At 41.8% G+C, this 23629-nt stretch overlaps 1 protein-coding gene across 5 annotated transcripts in view; it reads left to right on the top strand.

The window, feature by feature from the left end:
• The window catches only part of rabgap1 (RAB GTPase activating protein 1), a 148069-nt gene that overhangs the window by 64702 nt on the left and 59738 nt on the right, over positions 1-23629 (top strand). The window lies entirely within an intron of this gene.

The raw sequence follows: 23629 nt of genomic DNA, 5'->3' as shown, positions 1-23629 counted from the left end.
CTGTCTCGTCATTGTTAATAATCAGGCCTTCTGTCGTATCATCAACAAACTTGATGATTGAGTTGGAGCCGTGTTTCGCCACGCAGTCATGGGTGAAGAGGGAGTACAGGAGGGGGCTGAGCACACACCCCTAGGGTCCCCCCCCCCCCCCGTCTTGAGGATCAGTGTGTCGGAGGTGTTGTTGCCTACCCTCACCACCTGGGGTCGGCTCGACAGGAAATCTAGGATCGAGTTGCACAGCGAGGAGTTAAGGCCCCGAGCTTAGTGACACGCTTGGAAGGCACTGTGGTGTTAAAAGCTGAGCTGTAGTCGTTTAACAACATTCACACATACAGTGCCATCAGAAAGTATTTAGACCAATTGACTTTTTCCACATTTTGTTGTTACAGCCTGAATTTAAAATGGGTTAAATTAAGATTTTGCGTCACTGGCCTACACACAATACCCCATAATTTCAAAGTGGATTCATGTTTTTAGAAATGTTTACAATTTAATAAAAATGAAAAGCTGAAATGTCTTGAGTCAATAACTATTCAACCTGTATCTTATGGCAAGCCTAAATAAGTTATTGAGTAAAAACACATAATGAATTGCATGGACTGTGTGCAATAATGGTGTTTAACATGATTTTTGAATGACTTTAAAGTCCCTCAGTCAAGCAGTGAATTTCAAACAAAGATTTACCACAAAGACGAGGGAGGTTCTCCAAAGCCTTGCAAAGAATGGTACTTATTGGTATATGGGTAAAAAATAAATAAACAGACATTGAATATTCCTTTGAGCATGGTGAAGTTGTTACAGTTTTTCACAATTTCTGAAATCTTGCTCCATTTCCTGAAAACATTAAACACAAAACCTAATCTTCGAGCACTATTTACATAACCTCTGACTCCTCTCGCAAAATGAAACATTCGCCTCAAAACAGTTTTACCTGTGTTCAAAATCAAACACTGCTCTCAAATCATAAACAAAGTGATCAAAATGATATACACTCTCAAGCAGTCAGTAAACAATACACCGAAAAATAGAAAACACATTGTTCAAAACATACAATTCTCAGGGAGAAGTACATTTTTTATCTAAAAAAAAATGCATATTTTTCCGTCATTGTCTTTTGATGAACGAAAACATGTTCTATCATAGTAGCTCAAAATTGATCAGAAATTACTACTCTGCTTTGCTCTTTGCAATTTTGTTTTTTGTTCTTCCTCCTCCTTGTACCCCTATTTTTACAGTACTGTACCCTGCATCTCACAAACTTGTCCTTTGTCTCTGTGATACTGTAATTATTGTTCTTTGTTGATATGAACCAGTCAAAATCTATTGAGCAGTCAGTACTGTTAAAAAATGGAAACCACAATGTTCAGGGCCATACAATTTGTCCATTGTACAGTATACAGCTTACAATGCACTGTACTACAGTATACAATACTAAAAGGGGCAAAAATCAAAGGAGTAAACATGTGATCAATGTGCTTCTTCTTGTCTTTGGGCTGGGTCAGGTAAGAGCACTTTGTCGACATCACAAGCAATATTGTCCCGCCTGAGGCAACGGGGGAAGAAGTCTCTTGTGTGCCGTATCCAGCCCTGACATGATTCCTCACCTATATCACCACAGGCTAAATCCATGGCTTGCAGCAGATTTACTCTGGTGTAGGGTTGTCTATCATACACTGTCCATCTCCAAGAGGAGAAAAACTCCTCAATCGGATTCAGGAAAGGCGAGTATGGAGGGAGGTACAAGTTCATAAACTGCCCATTGATGTTAAACCATTCCCTTACCTGAGCAGCTCGGTGGAAACTGACATTGATCCACGCTATCACATAGGCGGGAATGGGATTCTCATTTAGCTCTTGACCCTGCTGCTCTTGAACCTGCTGCTCAAATAAAATATATCTTAGATTGGCAATAAATGTTAGAAGGTGCTGGGTGTTATATGGCCCGAGTGTAACATGGTGATGTAGAACACCATGGTTGCTGATAGCAGCACAGATTGTGACATTGCCACCTCGTTGACCAGGGACTTCAACAATGGCCCGCTGTCCAATCATGTTTCGGCTTCTCCTTCTCCTCTTTGTTAGATTGAAGCCTGCTTCATCGACAAAGATGAACTCATGGGGTCTGTCCAAGGATGCCAAGTCAAATATTGTCTGTGTAGAAATACAATATACTGTATGTAGGATTTTGTAAGTTGTACAGAGACAGTGCTATACTGTAGAGTACAATTAGGCCTACTGTATGCACTTCTGATTCACATACATTGTATGTACTGAAGAGTAATGTCATTCACATAGTATGTGTTAGTACTGTAGACAATCTGGATTACAGTAAATGTTTCTGAATGTACACTTACTTGCACATACTGAGCTCGCAGTTCTTTCACCCTTGGTGAGTTGCGCTCAAAAGGTACTCTGTATACTTGTTTCATTCGCATCCTGTTACGATGGAGGACACGGTCAATTGTGGAAATGCTCACACTGTCGATTCCCTGGAAGTGTGTGTTGTCTTGTATCACTCGTTCCTGGATTTCTCTGAGTCGTATTTCATTATCTTGAAAGACCATGCCAACTATAACGGCCTCTTGCTCCCGAGTGGATATAGCTGTCCTTCCACCTGCATGTGGCAGCCTTGCAATTATACAAAAAGTAGTTGTGCAGTTACAAAACATATTCATGCAGTACAATACATACAGTGATTAACTTTACAAATGTCTATTGAAACAGCTGCATATAGTGTAGTACAGTAAATTTGCAATTACAAAAATACAGTAGTATACTTTACCTCTTCTCTGAATGTCCTTACTATGGTGGACACAGAAAATCGGCTCAAATTGGGTTGCACTCTAAGTCCTGCTTCCCTCATTGTCAGTCCATGGACAAGAACATGGTCTATAACTGTTGCTCAAATTTTATCAGATATTTCCACTCTTTGTCTTCCTCTTCGTCCTCCTCTTCCTCTTTCTTGCCCTCCTCTTCCTCTTCCTCCTCGTCGCCCACCTCGCATAGGCACTCGTCCTCGTCCTCTCACATTGTTTCTTCTATCCATTCTCAGACTTTCTCCTTCCCACCTTCAACAACCTGTTTGCTCTTTGGACTGGCTTATATTGGTTGTGTCGCATCATTTGAAACAGGTTAAATCAATTTTGAGTGGTTTTGTTCAATCAATGACATGTGTTCTCTATTTGTATTTGATTGTTGCCACTTGTGTTTACCAGTATGGATGACATGTGCATTAGAGTGCAGAATGGGTTTTGAGAATGAGAATGTGTTTAGAGTTTTGCTGAAAAGTCTAAGTGAGATCTGCAAATTGTGTTTTACCATGTGAAATGGTTTAAGGTATTGACAACAGACTGCATAATTAGCAACTGGGAACTTTGTTCAGCCAATGGGTTTTAGCAATTGAGAAAAACTGTAATTACACTTTTGGATGGCCAAAATCAGCCCGCGAGCAGCCAGTTGGGGAACCCTACTCTGTTTTAAAGTCACCATTGGCCTCATGGTGAAATCCCTAAGCAGTTTCCTTCCTCTCCGGCAACTGAGTTAGGAAGGATGTCTCTATTTTTGTAGTGACTGGTTGTATTGTGGTTTTATTTGGCCCAGCAAGTTTTCTGCGCAAAAAAAGTCAAAGTTACTATTTTCTACATTATAGAATAATAGTGAAGACATCAAAACGATGAAATAACACATATGGAATCATGTAGTAAACCAGCCTGGAGGTGTGTTGGGTCGTTGTCCTGTTGAAAAACAAATGATAGTCCCACTAAGCGCAAACCAGATGGGATGGCGTATTGCTGCAGAATGATATGGTAGCCATGCTGGTTAAGTGTACCTTGAATTCTAAATACATCACTGACAGTGCCACCTCCTCCATCCTTTACAGTGGGAACCACATGTGCGGATATCATCCATTCATCACTCTGCGTCTCACAAAGACAAATGGTTGGAACAAAAAATCTAAAATCTGGACTCATCAGACCAATGGCCAGATTTCCACTGGTCTAATGTCCATTGCTCGGGTTTCTTGGCCCAAGCAAGTCTCTTCTTCTTATTGGTGTCCTTTAGTAGTGGTTTCTTTGCAGCAATTTGGTAATTTTTGTTCAGTTATCTTGGCTTGCTTGGGTACAGGAATTATGGTGGCCATCTTGAAGCAAGTGGGGACGAAAGACTGGATAGTGAAAGGTTGAAAATGGTTCTGGCATCCTTGCCAGGGTTAACACGCTTGAAGGTCCTACTCACATCGGCACAAAGATCAGGAACCCGCAGTCCTCGTGAGCAGCGGGGGCCAATGTCGGCGGCTCTGTTTTCCTCGAAGCGGTTGAAAAAAGTTTTTAGCTCGTCTGGCAGTGAGGTGTCTGTCTTTGGCGTGGCTGGTTTTCCCTTTACAATCCGTGATTGTCTGAATTCCCTGCCACATGCGTCTCATATCTGAGCCGTTGAATTGAGACTCCGCTTTCTCTGTACTGTCTTTTTGCTTCTTTGATTGTGTTGTGGAGGTCATAGGTGGTCTGTAGCATGGATTCCAATTGGTCAAACCAGTGTTGAACAGACCCTACCACAGGTGCTTCCTGTTTTAATTTCTGCCTATAGGCGGAGAGGAGCAGAATGGAGGAGTGGTCAGATTTGCCGAAGGGGGGGGTCGAAGAATACTTTTTTTCCCGTCTCGGAATAGAGAATAACAATGGTTTGAAGTATTTCTCCCGCAGGTGAGTCAAGAGATGTGTTGGTGGAATTTCGGGAGATTTTTTACACATCCATGCTACAAACAGCTGTGAATTCTCTTTGTAGATAATGGGGTCGGGATTTGATCATGAGGTATTTTAGGTCAGGTGAACAGAACCTATTAAGGGTTTGTACATTCCTTTAATCACACCAGGAGTTGTTGATCATAAAACGTAGTCGTCCGCCTTTGTTTTTCCCCGCAAAGCGCTTTTACCATGTCCGCGCGATGTATGGAGAACCCTGTGGGCTGCATAGCCTGATCAAGCACTACTCCCGACAACCAACTCTCTAAGGCAGATTACGTTAGTATCTCGTATCTCTCTGGTAGGAAATCCTCACTCTGAGCTTTCAAAGTTTATTATCCAGAGACGGTACATTAGCGAGTCATTAATCTGACTAAAACTTCAGCTCACCTTCCCCTCCAGCGGCGTCTGTCCTTTGATGATGATGATTGAACATTCACATTTTTAAATTCACCTTGACCAATGACAATGGCTCTTAAAAGGACATGAGACCATTATACACAAACTCTAACAGAGATTCTAATTCTACTTACTGTCTTAAGTGTCCAGTCCACACAGCAGCCAACAGTACTTTTCAGTACAAAAAACAAAATGCTAAGCATCACATACATTTGCAGTAAGATGTTTGTTGACCACACAGCTAGTTACTGTGTTAACTGTTAAGCTGTGGTGACTTAGTTTACCCTGCAGTTTGTTTATTGGTTTGGCGCGGGGCACGCAGTGTTTTTCCTGGCCTCAGCCATGTCAACTGCCATTATGTAAAGTCAACATCCCGCGGCGCCCACGCCAGGGTCCCAGGTGGCAACAAGATGTTACCCACCCTCCCTGCACTCCTGTTCCCGTTGCTGTCTGTCCCCATCTCCCTTGCATACGCCCCCGTTCCCGTTCCTGTCCTTATCCTCAAATAAACTCCATCACATGCCGCTGCAGGAGTTGTGTGTGTTGTCTCGGTTAACCCAGAACTAAAATCTTGCGTAATTTAGTCATTTGCAGTCTCTCCGTGAGAGATTAGTGTATGTGCGGCTATTTTCTGTTCAGTCACCACCAACACTTTAACAAGCCCATTTGATAATAGCCTTTGTACGAAAAGCGTCCATTGTCTTAAGACATCACTAGCCCAGTATTGTTGGTAAGAGTATATATGGCCACCGTATCCTCCTGTCCATCGTAGTGAGATGATGATGATGGTGTGATATTGATCGGGGATAAGAGAAAGAGTAGACTTCCCTTTACCGGGGTGGGTGCTCTAGATAGATTTATGTTCTGTCAGACAGTGGAGGTTTGTGGAGCACGCCACACACACACTCGCACACTCTTTCTCTCTCTCTCTCACATACACACACACACACACACACACACACACACACACACACACACACACACACACACACACACACACACACACACACACACACACACACACACGAGAGACGGACGGACGGACGAACCGCTGAGACAATTGATGCTTTATTTAGCCTCGAAGTAGGACTGCTTGTGCCTGATGATTCCAGATGCGAGACGTTAGGCTAGACGTTCTCTCGCAAATTCAACCAGGTCACTACACTACTCACTGAGGAGACGTTGGAATCGTAAACGCAACCTTTTTTCTATTTTGTTTTATAAACCAAACTTTATTTGATCATGGCCTTGGAATGTGTGGAGTTCCCCACTCCTAAATGTGTGGTGGTAACATATCAAGAAAGACTACTTTATTTTAGAATAAACTATTCTCAGCATAGAGATACTACTAATAATTAGAATTTGTTTGAAGTTAGTTAATGCGTATGGAATCCACAAGGATTTGATTTTGGGGGTGTTGTAAGTCTAGTGGCTACTGAGTGACTATTAACCAAAACCCTGTTATACTGTAACTAAATGAGAACCCTTATCGTTATGTTGCCTTTCTTTGCACTGATTGTACATCTTTGTGGTGTCTGTAAGTGGCACATTACATCCATCTATGTCCCTGTGTGTTCAGCCTGTTCTCTCCTCTCTCTTTGTTTACTTGTCCTTGTATGGACCCATAGCTCTGGACAGGAGGTCCTGACCTGTGCTGTCATTGTACTGCTGCCTGGCCTGCCCCTTTCCAATCGTCTTGTCTTTGTCCCCCTCCTTGTGCATTTAAACCCATACATTGACCCCATTTGATAAAGCCTACTCTGTGACCTCAGTGTACTGTACCAAGCAGAGAGTCTTGTTCGTCTGTAACTGTAAGTATGGACTAATCATGTCATAAGTGACCGGCATCGGCGGCATGGCCCACATACTTCCCTGTTCCCTCTTTTTCGCTCTCTCCCTCTCTCACACACTCCTCACCCCCCTCTCTCTCCACCCCGTCCCTCTCCTCACCCCCTCTCTCGCTCTCCTCCAACCTCCCTCCCTCGCCTCACCCCCCTCTCTCCTCTTTTTCTCTCTCTCACTCTCCTCCGCCTTCCTCTCTCTCTCTCTCTCCTCCCCCCCCTCTCTCTCCTCCCTTCTCTCTGTCTCTGTCTTCCCTCCTCTCAAGTCAATTCAAGGGGCTTTATGGGCATGGGAAACATATGTTAACATTGCCAAAGCAAGTGAAGTAGATAATATACAAAAGTGAAATAAACAATAAAAATTAACAGTAAACATTACACTCACAGAAGTTCCAAAAGAATAAAGACATTACAAATATCATGGTATGTGTATATATACAGTGTTGTAACGATGTACAAATAGTTAAAGTACAAAAGGGAAAATAAATAAGCATACATATGGGTTGTATTTACAGTGGTGTTTGTTCTTCACTGGTTGCCCTTTTCTTGTGGCAACAGGTCACAAATCTTACTGCTGTGATGACAGACAATAGATGTGGGAGTTTATCAAAATTGGATTTGTTTTCGAATTCTTTTTTGGATCTGTGTAATCTGAGGGAAATATGTGTCTCTAATATACATTGACAGGAGGTTAGGAAGTGCAGCTCAGTTTCCACCTCATTTTGTGGGCCGTGTGCACATAGCCTGTCTTCTCTTGAGAGCCAGGTCTGCCTACAGCGGCCTTTCTCAATAGCAAGGCTATGCTATTGGGTCTAATTGTGTCTCTGTCTTCTCTTTCTCTCTCATATAAGAGTGAAGGCAGAGCACCAGGCAGTCACAGAGGAGAGCCGCGACAGACAGTGTTAGTTAGCAGCAGAACACAGAAAATAAAGCCTTAGAGTCACTGATGAAGGCACTTCCATATGCTAAATGTTGTAACTGTCAGCTGTTGGATGAACTGTGAACTGGTCAGTCACATGGGGTCAACTGTCCACTGGTCATCTGAGATCCTAATATGGAGGCCATGCCAGGTCACTACTATGAATTTAACCTTTTGTAAGGTTTTTCATTACTTTCTTGAAGGGCGGTTGGTAAATGAAACCTGGCCTGCAACTCCTGTTGGCCAACTTATTCCATAGGTCAACTCAGAGATGTTTGAACTGGTCATTCATATGACCAAAAGGTCAATAGTAGAAGCTATTCAATGATAGACGCTATGCCAGGATTTTTTATAGGCTTTCCCAAGGGTTCCCCAACTGGCGGCCCGCAGCAATATTATTTGGCCCCCCAAATTAATTCTGAATATATATATATATTTTTTTATAGGAAAACAAAAATCTCGGACCCGCAATGCAAAAAATCCCAAATGCAATGTCCCAAGAAGGCAGTAACCCCACCTAAATAATGCAAAAGTTATATTTTAATTTAATTCATGAGGAGAGAGAATGCAGGAGACAGTCAACTAATAAAGCAGGCATCGAACCATTTTGTGGTGCCGAAACGTAAAGCTGCAACCGCGGCGTAATTAATAGGTGAACAGCGCCTGGTACTGGCGCACAGCAACAGATGGAGAAGAACGACACAAGTCGAGCAATTCATTTCAAACAATAATCTTAATTTTAATTTGACTTTACAAACAACAAGAGGGCTTAATTGGACTCTTTCTTCCGAGCCTTGGCCTTTATAAAATAGCCGACCTCAGACAGTTAAGTTATGTGGCTTTACAGCGTCTTTCACAAGAACAAAATGTGGCATAATAGCAGTGACATATTTTAATTAGGCCCACTTACAATGACAACTGGACAGAAATGTAGCATCCTACATAAATGTTTGCACATTTATTCAAAATAAAAAACACAATGCCAGCATCCCGGAGTCGCCTCTTCACTGTTGACGTTGAGACTGGTGTTTTGCGGGTACTATTTAATGAAGCTGCCAGTTGAGGACTTGTGAGGTGTCTGTTTCTAAAACTACACACTCTAATGTACTTGTCCTCTTGCTCAGTTGTGCACTGGGGCCTCCCACTCCTCTTTCTATTCTGGTTAGAGCCAGTTTGTGCTGTTTTGTGAAGGGAACATTGTATGAGATCTTCAGTTTCTTGGCAATTTATTGCATGGAATAGCCTTCATTTCTCAGAACAGGAATAGACTGATGAGTTTTAGAAGAAAGTTCTTTGTTTCTGGCCATTTTTAGCCTGTAATCAAACCCACAAATGCTGATGCTCCAGTTACTCAATGAGTCTAAAGAAGGACAGTTTTATTGCTTCTTTAATCAGGACAACAGTTTTCAGCTGTGCTAACATAATTGCAAAAGAGTTTTCTAATGATTAATTAGCCCTTTAAAATTATAAACTTGAATTAGCTAACACAACATGCCATTGGATTACAGGAGTGATGGTTGCTGTTAATGGGCGTCTGTACGCCTGTGTAGATATTCCATTCAAAATCTGCCGTTTCCAGCTGCAATAGTCATTTACAACATTAACAATGTCTACACTGTATTTCCGATCAATTTGATGTTATTTTAATGGACCAAAAAATTTGCTTTTCTTTCAAAAACAAGGACATTTCTAAGTGACCCCAAACTTTTGAATGGTAGTGTAAATGTAATATTTAATTTTTTGGTGTTTTTTTTTATACATTTGCAAACATTTCAAAAGTCTGTTTTTGCTCTGTCATTATGGAGTATTGTGTGTAGATTGATGAATGGAAAAAAAGAATTGAATCATTTTTAGAATGAGGCTGTAACGTAACAAATTGTGGAAAAGTCAAGGGGTCTGAATACTTTCCGAATGCACTGTAAATAGCGTTGGATAAGCACTCACAATAATGATAGTATTTACTAAATGCGATTATATAGGCTACTAAGTTACCTACTCAATATAAAAAAGTTGCATTTCCCCTCGTACATGATCATGTGGGTGTCGGGTGATTTTGATGTTCAGGCAGTCCTCGATTGAAAGCCGGTTTCTGTCGTGAGTCTTGATTGCGTTCATAGAGGAAAAGGAGGACTCACAGATGTGAGTTGATCCAAACATTGTTAGCATATACAATGCAAGTTTCTTTATTGGTCTGTAATCCTCTGAGCATGCCACCCGAAACGCACACAGTGACTCGGCACTCCTGAGCGCTTCGCTGATTTGGCTCAGTGTTTGGAATTCTATCAGCTCAGTTTGAATTGCGGCCTCATCCAGCAATGGTGTCGTTTTCCTAGCAAGGGGGGAGAATTCTCCACCTGGGTGGACTGTTGAGAGGATCACGTGAAAACGCAACAATATCCTTGGGCATGCTGTAGTCTTCAGATCTGGTGGAGAAGTCGTCTCTCAGCTGCTGGATGAAATCTTCCATAACCTTTGTGACAAAGCTGCGGCTTGGTCCCTCTCCCTGTCATTTCTTTAGTGTGCTAAAGTGCAGTAGCCTTCCAGATGACCAAGTCCAAATCAAACAACTCAAGTTTCCTAGTAAAGGCCTCAAGTTTTTCCACCATATCCATTACTGTTTTCCCTCTTCCGTGTAACCGCAGATTTAACCCATTTAAGTGACAGAATATGTCAGCCAAAAAAGCAACATTGGAAAATAATTTCTCAATTTCCAGAATACGAAGGTGGTCAGCTGCTGCCGTCATTTAGCTTTTTTGGAGAAAATCCACAACCTCGTCATGCAGCTCACAGAACCACTCCAGTGCTTTTCCTTTAGTCAGGCAGCTCAAGTTGTTGGGAAGCAGGAGATAATCGTGGGTGGCCTCTGATAAAGCTTGCAAAAAACGACGGTTTTGGGTGCTTGATGTCCCCCTGACAAAGTTGATTATGCGCATTAGTTTATCCATTACATCTTTTAGCTCACCGTTTAGTCTGGCTCACAGCACACGCTGATGAATGAGACAATACAAGCCATTCATTTGGGGGGCGAATTCCTTCAACCTGCTGACCAGGCCCCTGTGTCTGCCCACCATAAGCAGGAACCCTGTCGTGACCACAATGTTTACTTTTTCGAATGAAAGGCCATGCTGGGTAAACAATTCTTCCAGCTTCGCGAATATGATGTCCCCGGGGGTGTGTCCTTCGAGGGGAATCAGTGCCAGCGGCTCTTCTTTAAATTCATTTCCATCAAAAGAATGGACGTACACACACACAACTGTGCGACATCGGTGTTGTCAGTTCTCTCATCAATAGCCAGAGCAAAATGCTCAATCTGATTGAGCGCCTCCAGAACAATCCTATGCACATCATCCGCCAGTGCATGGACGCGGCAGCCGGCTGTTGACGCTGACAGGGACACCTGTTTGACAGACTCAATTATGCTATCAATAGACTTGTCAGTAGCCAATTCCTCAAACTGTCACCATGCACTTTTTAAATACCCCACGTCTGTGAACGGCATGTTGTGTGTTTGGTTAGAACCCAATACACTTTTAGGGAGGCACTTGTGACGTGGCCTGACCCGACAACTTTCTGTTGTCGGGTCAGGCCACGAAGGAGGATTCTGCTGCCGTGTGTGTGTAGCTAGCAGTTAAACGCTTCATTTTTTTCTGCGACGAGCCTCTGTTGCGAATAATACACACTGGCTTGGCATTGGAGAAAGATTGTAAGATGAACGCATATCTCTGTCCATCCTTGAAACTTCGATTTTCTTTATCCACCTTTCTTTTGATACTTTTTGAGAGTGATTTTTCTCTTGCTTGCAAGTTAATTGTTCTGAACTAATGTTGACGTACTGTAGATCGTTTTTTCCCCCCACCAATCAACTCACAAAGAAATAGACAAAAATAATAACTGAATAGAGACATTGGGGATTTTATGATAATTTTCGATCTGAATACTATGTTATTGTCATTGAAATGATGATGTACTAATTAGATGGGTTAATAATGTTGTTCAATTTGTAATGTATGCCTATTAATTGTGCTAATATTATAAGCTAATTATGTTCTGGCCCGACTGACTACTAGCTCAGAAACAATGTGGCCTAGTTGACGAACCCTACTCTACCAGGTCACGACCATGAATTGAATTCTTATTGAATTTTTGGTTTCTAGTAGCCTCTCTCGACAGTCGCTCTATAACCGGCAAAGTTAACCTAATGTGAACTTTTGTGTAGGTTTGTCTATGTCTTGAGTCTAAATATCACGTGTCAAAAAACATTGTCTGTCTCTCTGCTGCACTTCACCATTGTACTTCATTCAATGGCATTGGCAACAGGAAATACCACAGTATCTGACCCGCATTCTATTTAAAGTTTTAGCCTCCGTTACCAGGTGGTACTAAGAGCTCAAGTTTTTCATTGTGGGTACAAAATATATCTTTCCAGACAATCCTAAAGTAATACCCTGACAGAACATATAACATAATATAGTCTATTGCTGTTTTTAAGTTATTATAGATTGTGGGTATTATCAAGCCTTTTCAGCTAATCCGGAGTACTATCCACAGAGGTTTTGGTATAAGTATCTGATTAAGTTTAACCCTTTACACTCATACCCATATACAGGTTGAAAATGGCAGATTTGGGCACTGATAAGCGCCTAAATTGGAACGCAATGGCTGTACAGTAACATGCTATAAATGACATCAAAGCTCAGGCTCTGCGCTTCACAGCGTTTTATGGGTTTTGACTGACCTCCATTCTGAACTTGAGCACCGCTCATGACAGGAAGTTGCCCCACATCCCTCCCGCTAATTGGGCAACTTTAACAATTTTTTATTGTGTGAGTGAGTGAAATGCTGTAAATTAATTATAACCTGTCAGAAATGTCCAGATGATCAACTACTATCCCATGTTAGCTAGATAGGGAAGTTAGACTAATATAAGACATGTAAAAATGTGTAGAATTACAGGAAATTGGCTTTAAAAACTGCAATACTTTCCCTCTGCCCCATGCCAAAAATGGGTAGAATTGCAGGAAATTATCTTTGAAACAGCAAAAAAAAATATATCCTCCAACAAGAACAGACTCGGGCTAATTCTATGTTACTTTCAAATTTGTTCAGCCCAAATGTCTTGCTCATGCCTTAAACTGTTACTGGGACCTTCTGTCAGCCTCTTCTTCTTCTTCCACCTCCTCATCCTAATGTCTGGTGCTGTCCATATGCTTATGTGATGATGTCATTTATTAGGGTCTCCGTGATTAAAGTGGGCTGAGAGGGATTCTACTAGCGGCGTTGTCCGTCTTTACACGTTCTGTGACCGGCTGCTGGCGGCTGAACACTCACACAAGACCCCCCCCCCCCACCCCCACCCCACACCCAACCCACCCAGCCAGTATAGCCATACTGCCTCCAGATGTGCCCCAGTCATTCTGTCCATAAACAGAGACCATAGAGGTCAGACACGGGGCTGCTGCTGGTCTACTGATGCCCAGCCCCAGGCACGGTACCTTACCCCATGCTGTGAGGGAAAACAAACGCTCCCACAATGACCTGTGGTCTCTCCAGTCTGGTCTCGCCAGTCGGTCTGTGTGTTTGCCCCAGGCCCACCATAACACAGAATTACTATCCTGAAGCATCGTTCTTTTTTTGAACGTCAGCAAAACATGACAATAAGATAATGCCCCCCTTCCCCCACTCGTACGCAAAACAACACTACATGGGAGTACATGAAGCATCATTCTGACACCGCTAATGATCAGTCTTGTCTTGAAAAATTCAGGAGGCTTGTTGCCCGTAGGGTTGTGTATGTTGTTGTTGTTGTATGTTACAGTTATTATCTTACAAAGATAGTTCATCATGTCAAAGTTGACTGTGTCACTGTTGATATTGCATTGGTTTGATTGGTTTTCAACATGCTCAGGAGGAACCTAGCTGGGCAGGTTGCTGCAAGTTTAAAATGAGCTGACTAGGTCAGTAGACTACACTAGCTGATTGTGCTATCTTTACCTAGCTAGCGCTAGCCAGGTGTGCCTCGGTGCCAGTGTCGCCTTGTGCTTCGACAGGCTAATTGGATAGAGCTAAGAGCTAAACCTGTGTGCAGCTGTGGCATCGTCCTTCCCTCTTTCCTCTCTTCCTTCATCCCTCCTTTCCCTCCTCCCATCACCAGCCAGAGGAGAGAATCAGGAGCAGTTCACTGTCGCTGTCCTCCTCTCCCTCTGTCTTTCTCTCTCTGTCTTTCTCTCCCTTCCCCCTTCATCTCTCATAATGGATGAGCCCAGTGTTGTCTTGTCGGCTCCCCTGCTTTCAGATGCCTCTGTTTCTAACCCCTGGCGTGGCAGGCTGAGCAGGTGCATGTACGCTGAGGGAATGTGTCTAGAGCAAAGCACAGGGGAAAGGTGCGTGTCTGACTCTGAAGGTGCAGCAGGGTGGTGTGAGTGTGATAGAGAGAGTGTGTTTGTGTGTCTTCGGGCTCCATCACGCTACATCCATCTCTCTGCCACAAGGCCTGAGACTGCAGAACTAACAGAGTCATCCAGAGCACGACGGACAGACACTGCAGTAGATACACACACACAGACAAACACAGACAGACGGGCACTGCAGTAGAGACAGACTGATGGACGGGCAGACAGACAGCCAGACCCGAAAGGATAGGCACACATCCAGACAGGCAAACCGATATCCAGACTTACAGACTACTCATTCAAGGGTTTTTCTTTATTTTTGACTATTTTCTACATTGTAGAATAATAGTGAAGACATCAAAATGATGAAATAACACATATGTGATCCGTTTCAGGAAACTAGGCGTATGTCGCGGGTCACTACTTCACAGGACAGCCGTTTGAACGTAAAACATTTTTTTTTAACTCAAAATGAACTTTCATGTGCCTTAATAACAAACTTGTATGCCATCTGGAAATACGAATACAATTTTTAAATTACAAGCCTAGTTGGTTTAGCCACAGAAAAAGACAGCAGCCTTCCCGCAAGCCATGATTTGCTGAGATAATGAGTGGGCTGGACATGCCGAGAGATGGGTTGGGATTGGTCTGCCATATAGCATATTTGAGCTGGTCAGTATGTCTAGGTAATCCTGTCTAGTGCTGCTTTAAAAAAAATGTATTGTGTATTAAAACTGCATAGGTGGTGCTCTCCACTTTCTGCAGAACTGAGTTTTGAAATCAGTGAAATTTGCGAATGATAGCTAAGGAGATTGAGAACACCTGTCTCCAGATTACATCTTCAAACTAAGGGCAACCATGGCATCTGACAGGAGATGCGTCCAACCATGAATGATGTATACGGGTAAGATAGTCTAGCTAGCTACATTTTCAGATATGACATGTTTCTAATTTTGACAGAAAGAGCCATTTGCTTGGCTAGCTATAGCCTAATGTTAGCTAGCTAACATTGAACCTGGTTGGTTAGCTACCTGCATATTATTGCAGGATAGTAACATCATGAGTTGTGATTATGGTTAATTGTTTAATAGGTTGGCTCACTAGCTAACGTTATGTGTATGACCTTATTATTTGTATCTCAGTGCGATTTGCTTAGATAGCTATAGCCTAATGTTAGCTAGCTAACAATGAACCTTGTTGGTTAGCTACCTGCAGAGCTAGCTAGCTACATGTCTTAACAAAATACTCCACTATGCAAGTAACCATTTTGGGTGCGTTCATAATTTCAGTCTGGCCATCTACTCCGATTTCAGAACACTCCCGTTTGAGTGTGCCAGAGAGCGCAGAATAACTGATGAATTTACAAACGCTCAACACCTGTTGAATATGGCCGGTGTCAGTAAACATTGGCAAAAAAAAGCGTAATTAAATTGTTGCCAGCAGCACAGTTACAGTCACCAATGCTCTAGATAACATGAAAACAGCCTAACCAGCTCTGCTAGGGCCAGTAAAATGGTCAGAGTGGGGTGTTCTCTCATTATGTGTATGGAAGTAGCTAGCAAGCTAGCCGATGTTAGCCAGTTAGCTTGGGTGCTTGACTGCTGTTGTAAGGTCAGAACGTTGGGATCAACCACTAATCAGCCAGAGCGTCCGGTGTGCGCTCTGAACGTGAAACGCTCTGATTTTACGAACGGACAATCTGATAACACAGTTGCAGTCACCAACACTCTGGATAACATAACAGCCTAACCAGCTCTGCTAGGGCGAGTAATGTTCAGTGAGCTGTTCTTTCTCACTTAGATGACAGGAAGTAGCTAGCAAGTTAGCTTGGGTGTAGACAAAGAACGTCTCTCCAATAGTACTACCAAAACATTTAAAAGCCATTTTCTCAAAAGTTGATAAACTTTCAAAGCAAAATTACTTTCCCATTGTTCCTCAACTGTAGCGTATGATATACAATTTTGTAGCTCTGAGTCTCTACTTTTATCCAATGTAAAAAAAAAAAAACGCAATTTCAAATTTTGCTACATAAGACCGATTTTAGCCGGTTTGTGACATGTGGAATTATGTATTAACCAATAAAGTTTTAAACAAATCAAAATATATTTGTTTTCTTCAAAGTAGCCACCCTTTGCCTTGATGACAGCTTTGCACACTCTTGGCATTCTCTCACCTAGGTTCATGAGGTAGTCACCTGGAATGCTTTTCCAACAGTCTTGAAGGATTTCCCACATGTGCTGAGCACTTGTTGGCTGCTTTTCCTTCACTCTGTGGTCCAACTGTTCCCAAACTATCTCAATTGGGTTGAGGTCGGGTGATTGTGGTGGCCAGGTGATCTGATGCGGCACTCCATCACTCTCCTTCTTGGTCAAATAGCCCTTACACAGCTGGGAGTTGTATTTTGGGTCATTGTCCTGTTGAAAAACAAATTATAGTCCCACTAAGTGCGAACCAGATGGGATGGCGTATCGCTGTGATAGCCATGCTGGTTAAGTGTGCAATGAATTCTAAATAAGTCTCTTCTTCTTGTTGGTGTCCTTTAGTAGTGGTTTCTTTGCAGCAATTTGACCATGAAGGCCTGATTCATGCAGTCTCCTCTGAACAGTTGATGTTGAGATGTGTCTGTTACTTGAACTCTGTGAAGCATTTATTTGGGCTGTAATCTGAGGTGCAGTTAATTACAGATTTCTGAGGCTGGTAACTCTAATTAACTTATCCTCTGCAGCAGAGGTAACTCTGGATCTTCCTTTCCTGTGGCAGTCCTCATGAGAGCCAGTTTCATCATAGCGCTTGATGGTTTTTGCGACGGCACTTGAAGAAACTTCCAAAGTTCCTGAAATGTTCCGTATTGACTGACCTTCATGTCTTAATGTAATGATGGACTCTCGTTTCTCTTTGCTTATTTGAGCTGTTCTTGCCATAATATGGACTTGGTATTTTACCAAATAGGGCTGTCTTCTGTATACCACCCCTACCTTGTCACAACACAACTGATTGGCTCAAACGCATTAAGAAGGAAAGAAATTCCACAAATTAACTTTTGAGAAGGCGCACCTGTTAATTGAAATACATTCCTGGTGACTACCTAATGAACATGGTTCAGACAATGCCAAGGGTGTGCAAGGCTTTCATCAAGGGAAAGGGTGGCTACTTTTAACAATCTCAGATATAACATATTTTTTGATTTGTTTAACACTTTTTTGGTTACTACATGATTCCATATGTGTTATTTCATAGTTTTGATGTCTTCACTATTATTCTGCAATGTAGAAAATAGTAAAAACAAAGAAAAACCCTTGAATGAGTAGATGTGTTCCAACTTTTGACTGGTAGTGTGTGTGTGTGTGTGTGTGTGTGTTATATTAAATAAATAAATATATAAAATAAAAATAAATTATATATATATATACTACTGTTCAAAAGTTTGGGGTCACTTAGAAATTTCCTTGCTTTTAAAAGAAAAGTACATTTTTTTGTCCATTAAAAATAATATAAAATTGAGCAGAAATACAGTGTAGACATTGTTAATGTTGTAAATGACTATTGTAGCTGGAAACGGCTGATTTTGAATGGAGTATCTACGTAGGCGTACAGAGGCCCATTATCAGCAACCATCACTCCTGTGTTCCAATGGCACGTTGTGTTAGCTAATCCAGTTTATCATTTTAAAAGGCTAATTGATCATTAGAAAACCCTTTTGCAATTATGTTAGCACAGTTGAAAAATGTTGTGCTGATTTTAAGAAGCAATAAAATTGGTCTTCTTTAGACTAGTTGAGTATCTGGAGCATCAGCATTTGTGGGCTCGATTACATGCTCAAAATGGCCAGAAACAAAGGACTTTCTTCTGAAACTTGTCAGTCTATTCTTGTTCTAAGAAATGAAGGCTATTCCATGCAAGAAATTTCCAAGAAACTGAAGATCTTATACAACGCTGTGTACTACTACTCCTTCACAGAACAGCGCAAACTGTCTCTAACCAGAATAAAAGAGGAGTGGGAGGCCCCGGTGCACAACTGAGCAAGAGGACAAGTACATTAGTGTCTAGTTTGAGAAACAGATGCCTCAGAAGTCCTCAACTGGCAGCTTCATTAAATAGTACCCGCAAAACACCAGTCTCAACGTCAACAGTGAAGAGACGACTCCGGGATGCTGGCCTTCTAGGCAGAGTTGCAAAGAAAAAGCCATATCTCAGACTGGCCAATAAAAATAAAATATTAAAATGGACAAAAGAACACAGACACTGGACAGAGGAACTCTGCCTGGAATGCCAGATTTTCCCAAGAGGCACTGAGTTTGAAGGTAGGCCTTGAAATACATCCACAGGTACACCTCTAATTGACTCAAATTATGTCAATTAGCCTATCAGAAGCTTCTAAAGCCATGACATAGTTTTCTGAAATTTTTCAAGATAATGGCACAGTCCACTTAGTGTATGTAAACTTCTGACCCACTGGAATTGTGATACAGTGAATTTTAAATGAAATAATCTGTCTGTAAACAATTGTTGGAAAAATTACTTGTGTCATGCACAAAGTAGATGTCCTAACCGACTTGCCAAAACTATAGTTTGTTAACAAGAAATGTATGGAGTGGTTGAAAAAAGAGTTTTAATGACTCCAACTTAAGTGTATGTAAACTTCCGACTTAACTGTAGAGATTCCATTCAAAATCATCCGTTTCCAGCTACAATAGTCATTTACAACATTAACAATGCCTACACTGTATTTCTGATCAATTTGATGTTATTTTAATGGGCAAAAAATGTGCTTTTCTTTCAAAAACAAGGACATTTTTTTGTGACTCCAAACTTTTGAACGGTTATATATATATGTGATGATCAGGCCCTACACCCAGACAAGGGCACTGCGTTCATCCACCTCTGGACTGCTGGCCCCCCTACCTCTGAGGAAGCACAGTTCCCGCTCAGCCCAGTCAAAACTGTTCGCTGCTCTGGCACCCCAATGGTGGAACAAGCTCCCTCACGACGCCAGGACAGCGGAGTCAATCACCACCTTCCGGAGACACCTGAAACCCCACCTCTTTAAGGAATACCTAGGATAGGATAAAGTAATCCTTCTAACTCCCCCCCCCCCCCCCTTAAAAGATTTAGATGCACTATTGTAAAGTGGTTGTTCCACTGGATATCATAAGGTGAATGCACTAATTTGTAAGTCGCTCTGGATAAGAGCGTCTGCTAAATGACTTAAATGTAATGTAAATATATATATATAACCGTTCAAAAGTTTATATATATATATATATATATATATATATATATATATATATATATATATATATATATATATATATATATATATATATATATACATATACACACACACACACACACACACACACACACTGAACAAAAATATAAATGCAACATTTGCATTGCGTTTACATTTTTGTTTAGTGTGTGTGTGTGTGTGTGTGTGTGTGTGTGTGTGTGTGTGTGTAAATAACCGTTGGTTACATGAGCTGAAATAAAAGATCCCAGAAATGTTCCATACACAGACTTACTTATCAAAAATGTTGGGCACACATTCGTTTACATCCCTGTTAGTGAACATTTCTCCTTTGCCAAGATAATCCATCCACCTGGCAGGTGTGGCATATCAAGCAGCTGATTAAACAGCGTGATCATTACAGAGGTGCACCTTGTGCTGGAGACAAAAGGCCACTAAAATGTGCAGTTTTGTTTCACAACACAATGCCACAGATGTCTCAAGTTTTGTGAGAGCGTGCAATTGGCATGCTGACTGTAGGAATGTCCACCAGAGCTGTTGTCAGAGAATTTTATGTTAATTTCTCTACCATAAGCTGCCTCCAACGTCATTTTAGGGAATTTTGCAGTGCGTCCAACCAACCTCACAACCACAGACCACGTGTATGGCGCCGTGTGGACGAGCGGTTTGCTGATGTCAACGTTGTGGACAAAGTACCCCATGGTTGTGTTGGGGTTATGGGCAGGCATAAGCTACGCATCACGAACACCAATTGCATTTTATTGTTGGCAATTTGAATGCACCGATATACTGTGACGAGGTCCTGAGGCCCATTGTTGTGTCATTCATCCACTGCCATCACCTCATGTTTCAGCATGATAATGCACGGCCCCATGTCGCAATGATCTGTACACTATTCCTGGAAGCTGAAAATGTCCCAGTTCTTCCATGGCCTGCATACTCACCTGACATGTCACCCAATGAGCATTTCTGGAATGCTCTGGATCGATGTGTACGACAGTGTGTTCCAGTTCCCACCAATATCCAGAAACTTCGCACAGCCATTAAGAGGGGCGGAACAACATTCCACAGGCCACAATCAACAGCCTGATCAACTCTATGTGAAGGAAATGTGTTGCGCTGCAAGAGGCAAATGGTCACACCAGAAACTGACTGCTTTTCTGATCCATGCCACTATTTGTTTTTTTCAAGTTATCTGTGACCAACAGATGCATATCTGTATTCCCAGTCATGTGAAATCCATAGATTAGGGTCTAAGGAATTTATTTCAATTGACCAATTTCCTTATTTGAACTGGAGCTCATTAAAATCTTTGAAATTGTTTCATCTTGTGTTTATATTTATGTTCAGTAGACACTGTATTCTAGTCAAGGCCTATTCTATTTAACTATTGCTGTACATATACTATTCTTCCCATATACTGCCCATATTGTCTATACATCTCATCACATATATACAGTATATGTTTATACTTCGGACACCGACATTGCTCGTCCTAATATTTCTATATTTATTAATTCCATTCTTTTTAGATTTGTGTGTTATGTTGTGTATTTTTAGATATTACTGCACTGTTGGAGCTAGGAACACAAGCATTTTTGCTACACCCACAATAACATCTGCTAAATATTTGTATACGACCCAAAAAAATGTGATTTGATTTGATAACAACAACAAAAAAATACATTAAGGGTTGTGCTATTTCCTGGGGAAAGTGAACAGAGAAGTCATGCAAGTTGAGCCTGCTCTGAGGTTGCCTCATCGGGCAGGCAAATCAACCACACTGCAAGGAATTCCTAAAACTGATCTGTCTGGTTCCTTCACATTGTTTAAGTTAAAATAAAACAATACTGTATATGGTATTTCTGCATGTAAATAGCTAGTTTACATTTTTGTGCAAGTGATCATAATATTCGGGCAACCCAAAAATACAAAATAACTTGCCCGATTGGCAAGTGCCTTTCACATCTTAATGTCAGTCTCTGGAGAGACTGAAAGACACTGCGGTAGAGATGGACTGACTGACGGGCAGACAGAAAGGCAGACAGAAAGGCAGACAGATGGACAGTCAGGCAAACAGACAGGCAGACACTGGTCTGACAGTCAGATGGTAGGGGAGAAAGTTTAAACTCTAAAGACAATGCAGCCAGTTATTGTGGGACAGACCAGTATAGGCAACATTTCAGTCACGCTCCTTCAGTATGACCAAAGACGAGGCTTTCATCCTCATTCATAGTTTTCATGCGAGGATTGAAGTCTTTACTTTAGCCAGACAGTGAAAGCAGGGAGCAAAACAGAGCGTGCTGAGCGTCTTCAGTTCAGACACACTGCAGTCCTCAGAGAAGAAGCTAAATGAAGGAACAGCATCTGGTGATCTGGCAGCCTAATGAGGAGCAGGTGCATAAGAGACGACGCACACGCATGTAAGCTGCACAGACACACACACACACACACTCACTACAATGAAGGGCCTTGAGGAGGAATGCGAAAATGTAAACTCATCTTGCACAGTGAGTGCCCTGAGGGACATTAGCTATATTTTATACAAATTATAAAAGCCATTCTTAATCATGTAACTGTGGAAGTATGGTCTTATCTGCCAATGTGCTATTGTTTTATTCACATTCATGCTTCATGTTAGACGGAGGTGCTAGCCTTCCCTTTACCTGGAAGACATTCAATGACTGAAAAAAATGTGTCATTTGAGTGTTTCTGTGGTGTCTGGGGTTGAAGTTTAGAGAAGACAAATTTCCTTTACAAGATGGACAAAAATACAGTGTCCTCCCAATGCCCTGTTCTTGTCTTGGCTCGTTATGATCTCCGATCAGAAGTCCGAATCTCCCACAGTTTGTGATAGCAATGCCCTGTCATGGCTGCTGGGAAGGAAATGAGTAGAACAGTACAGATGGCCAGGCTCCAAAAACCACGAGTATTTATTTGGTGCAGCAACAACTCAGTCGGACCAGAGGACGCAAGGCACAGATAACATCCACTGATGTCAGTTCAACTCTATGCTAATAATGTGAATATGTGAATCTAAGTGTTGTGCTAGTGAGGAACAAAGTGGGTAAAACAATGAGGCACAATTGCGATCAGAATTTCCGTAAACTTAATTTATTGAATAAAAAAGAAACTGAAACTCTTACCCTGGCATTTAAGAGAGGAAGAGTGAGGGCATTGTACTTTTTTTGGTTTACACTACTAGCGTTATAGGAGTGCACAAATAACCCAATATTAAAATCTCTAGGGCTCTAGACAGCAACATATCTTATCAAAACCCTATAGAAGTCAAATTTGGGTATATACAGTTGAAGTCGGAAGTTTACATACACCTTAGCCAAATACATTTAAACTCAGTTTTTCACAATTCCTGACATTTAATCCTAGTAAGAATTCCCTGTCTTAGTTCAGTTAGGATCACCACTTTATTTTAAGAATGTGAAATGTCAGAATAATAGTAGAGAGAATGATTTAGTTCAGCTTTTATTTCTTTCATCACATTCCCAGTGGGTCAGAAGTTTACATACACTCAATTAGTATTTGGTAGCATTGCCTTTAAATTGTTTAACTTGGGTCAAACATTTCGGGTAGCCTTCCTCAAGCTTCCCACAATAAGTTGGGTGAATTTTGGCCCATTCTTCCTGACAGAGCTGGTGTAACTGAGTCAGGTTGGTAGGCCTCCTTGCTCGCACACACTTTTTCAGTTCTGCCCACACATTTTCTATAGGATTGAGGTCAGGGCTTTGTGATGGCCACTCCAATACCTTGGCTTTGTTGTCCTTAAGCCATTTTGCCACAATTTTGGAAGTATGCTTGGGGTCATTGTCCATTTGGAAGACCCATTTGCGACCAAGCTTTAACTTCCTGACTGGTGTCTTGAGATGTTGCTTCAATATATCCACATCATTTTCCATCCTCACGTGCCATCTATTTTGTGCAGTGCACCAGTCCCTCCTGCTGCAAAGCACCCCCACAACATGATGCTGCCACCCCCGTGCTTCACAGTTGGGATGGTGTTCTTCGGCTTGCAAGCCTCCCCCTTTTTCCTCCAAACATAACGATGGTCATTATGGCCAAACAGTTCTATTTTT

Source organism: Salmo salar, chromosome 01, assembly GCF_965601325.2.
Source record: "Salmo salar chromosome 01, fSalSal1, whole genome shotgun sequence".
Taxonomy (NCBI): domain Eukaryota; kingdom Metazoa; phylum Chordata; class Actinopteri; order Salmoniformes; family Salmonidae; genus Salmo; species Salmo salar.
The sequence above is the reverse complement of the archived record's forward strand: the minus strand, read 5'-3'. Positions and strand labels throughout refer to the sequence as shown.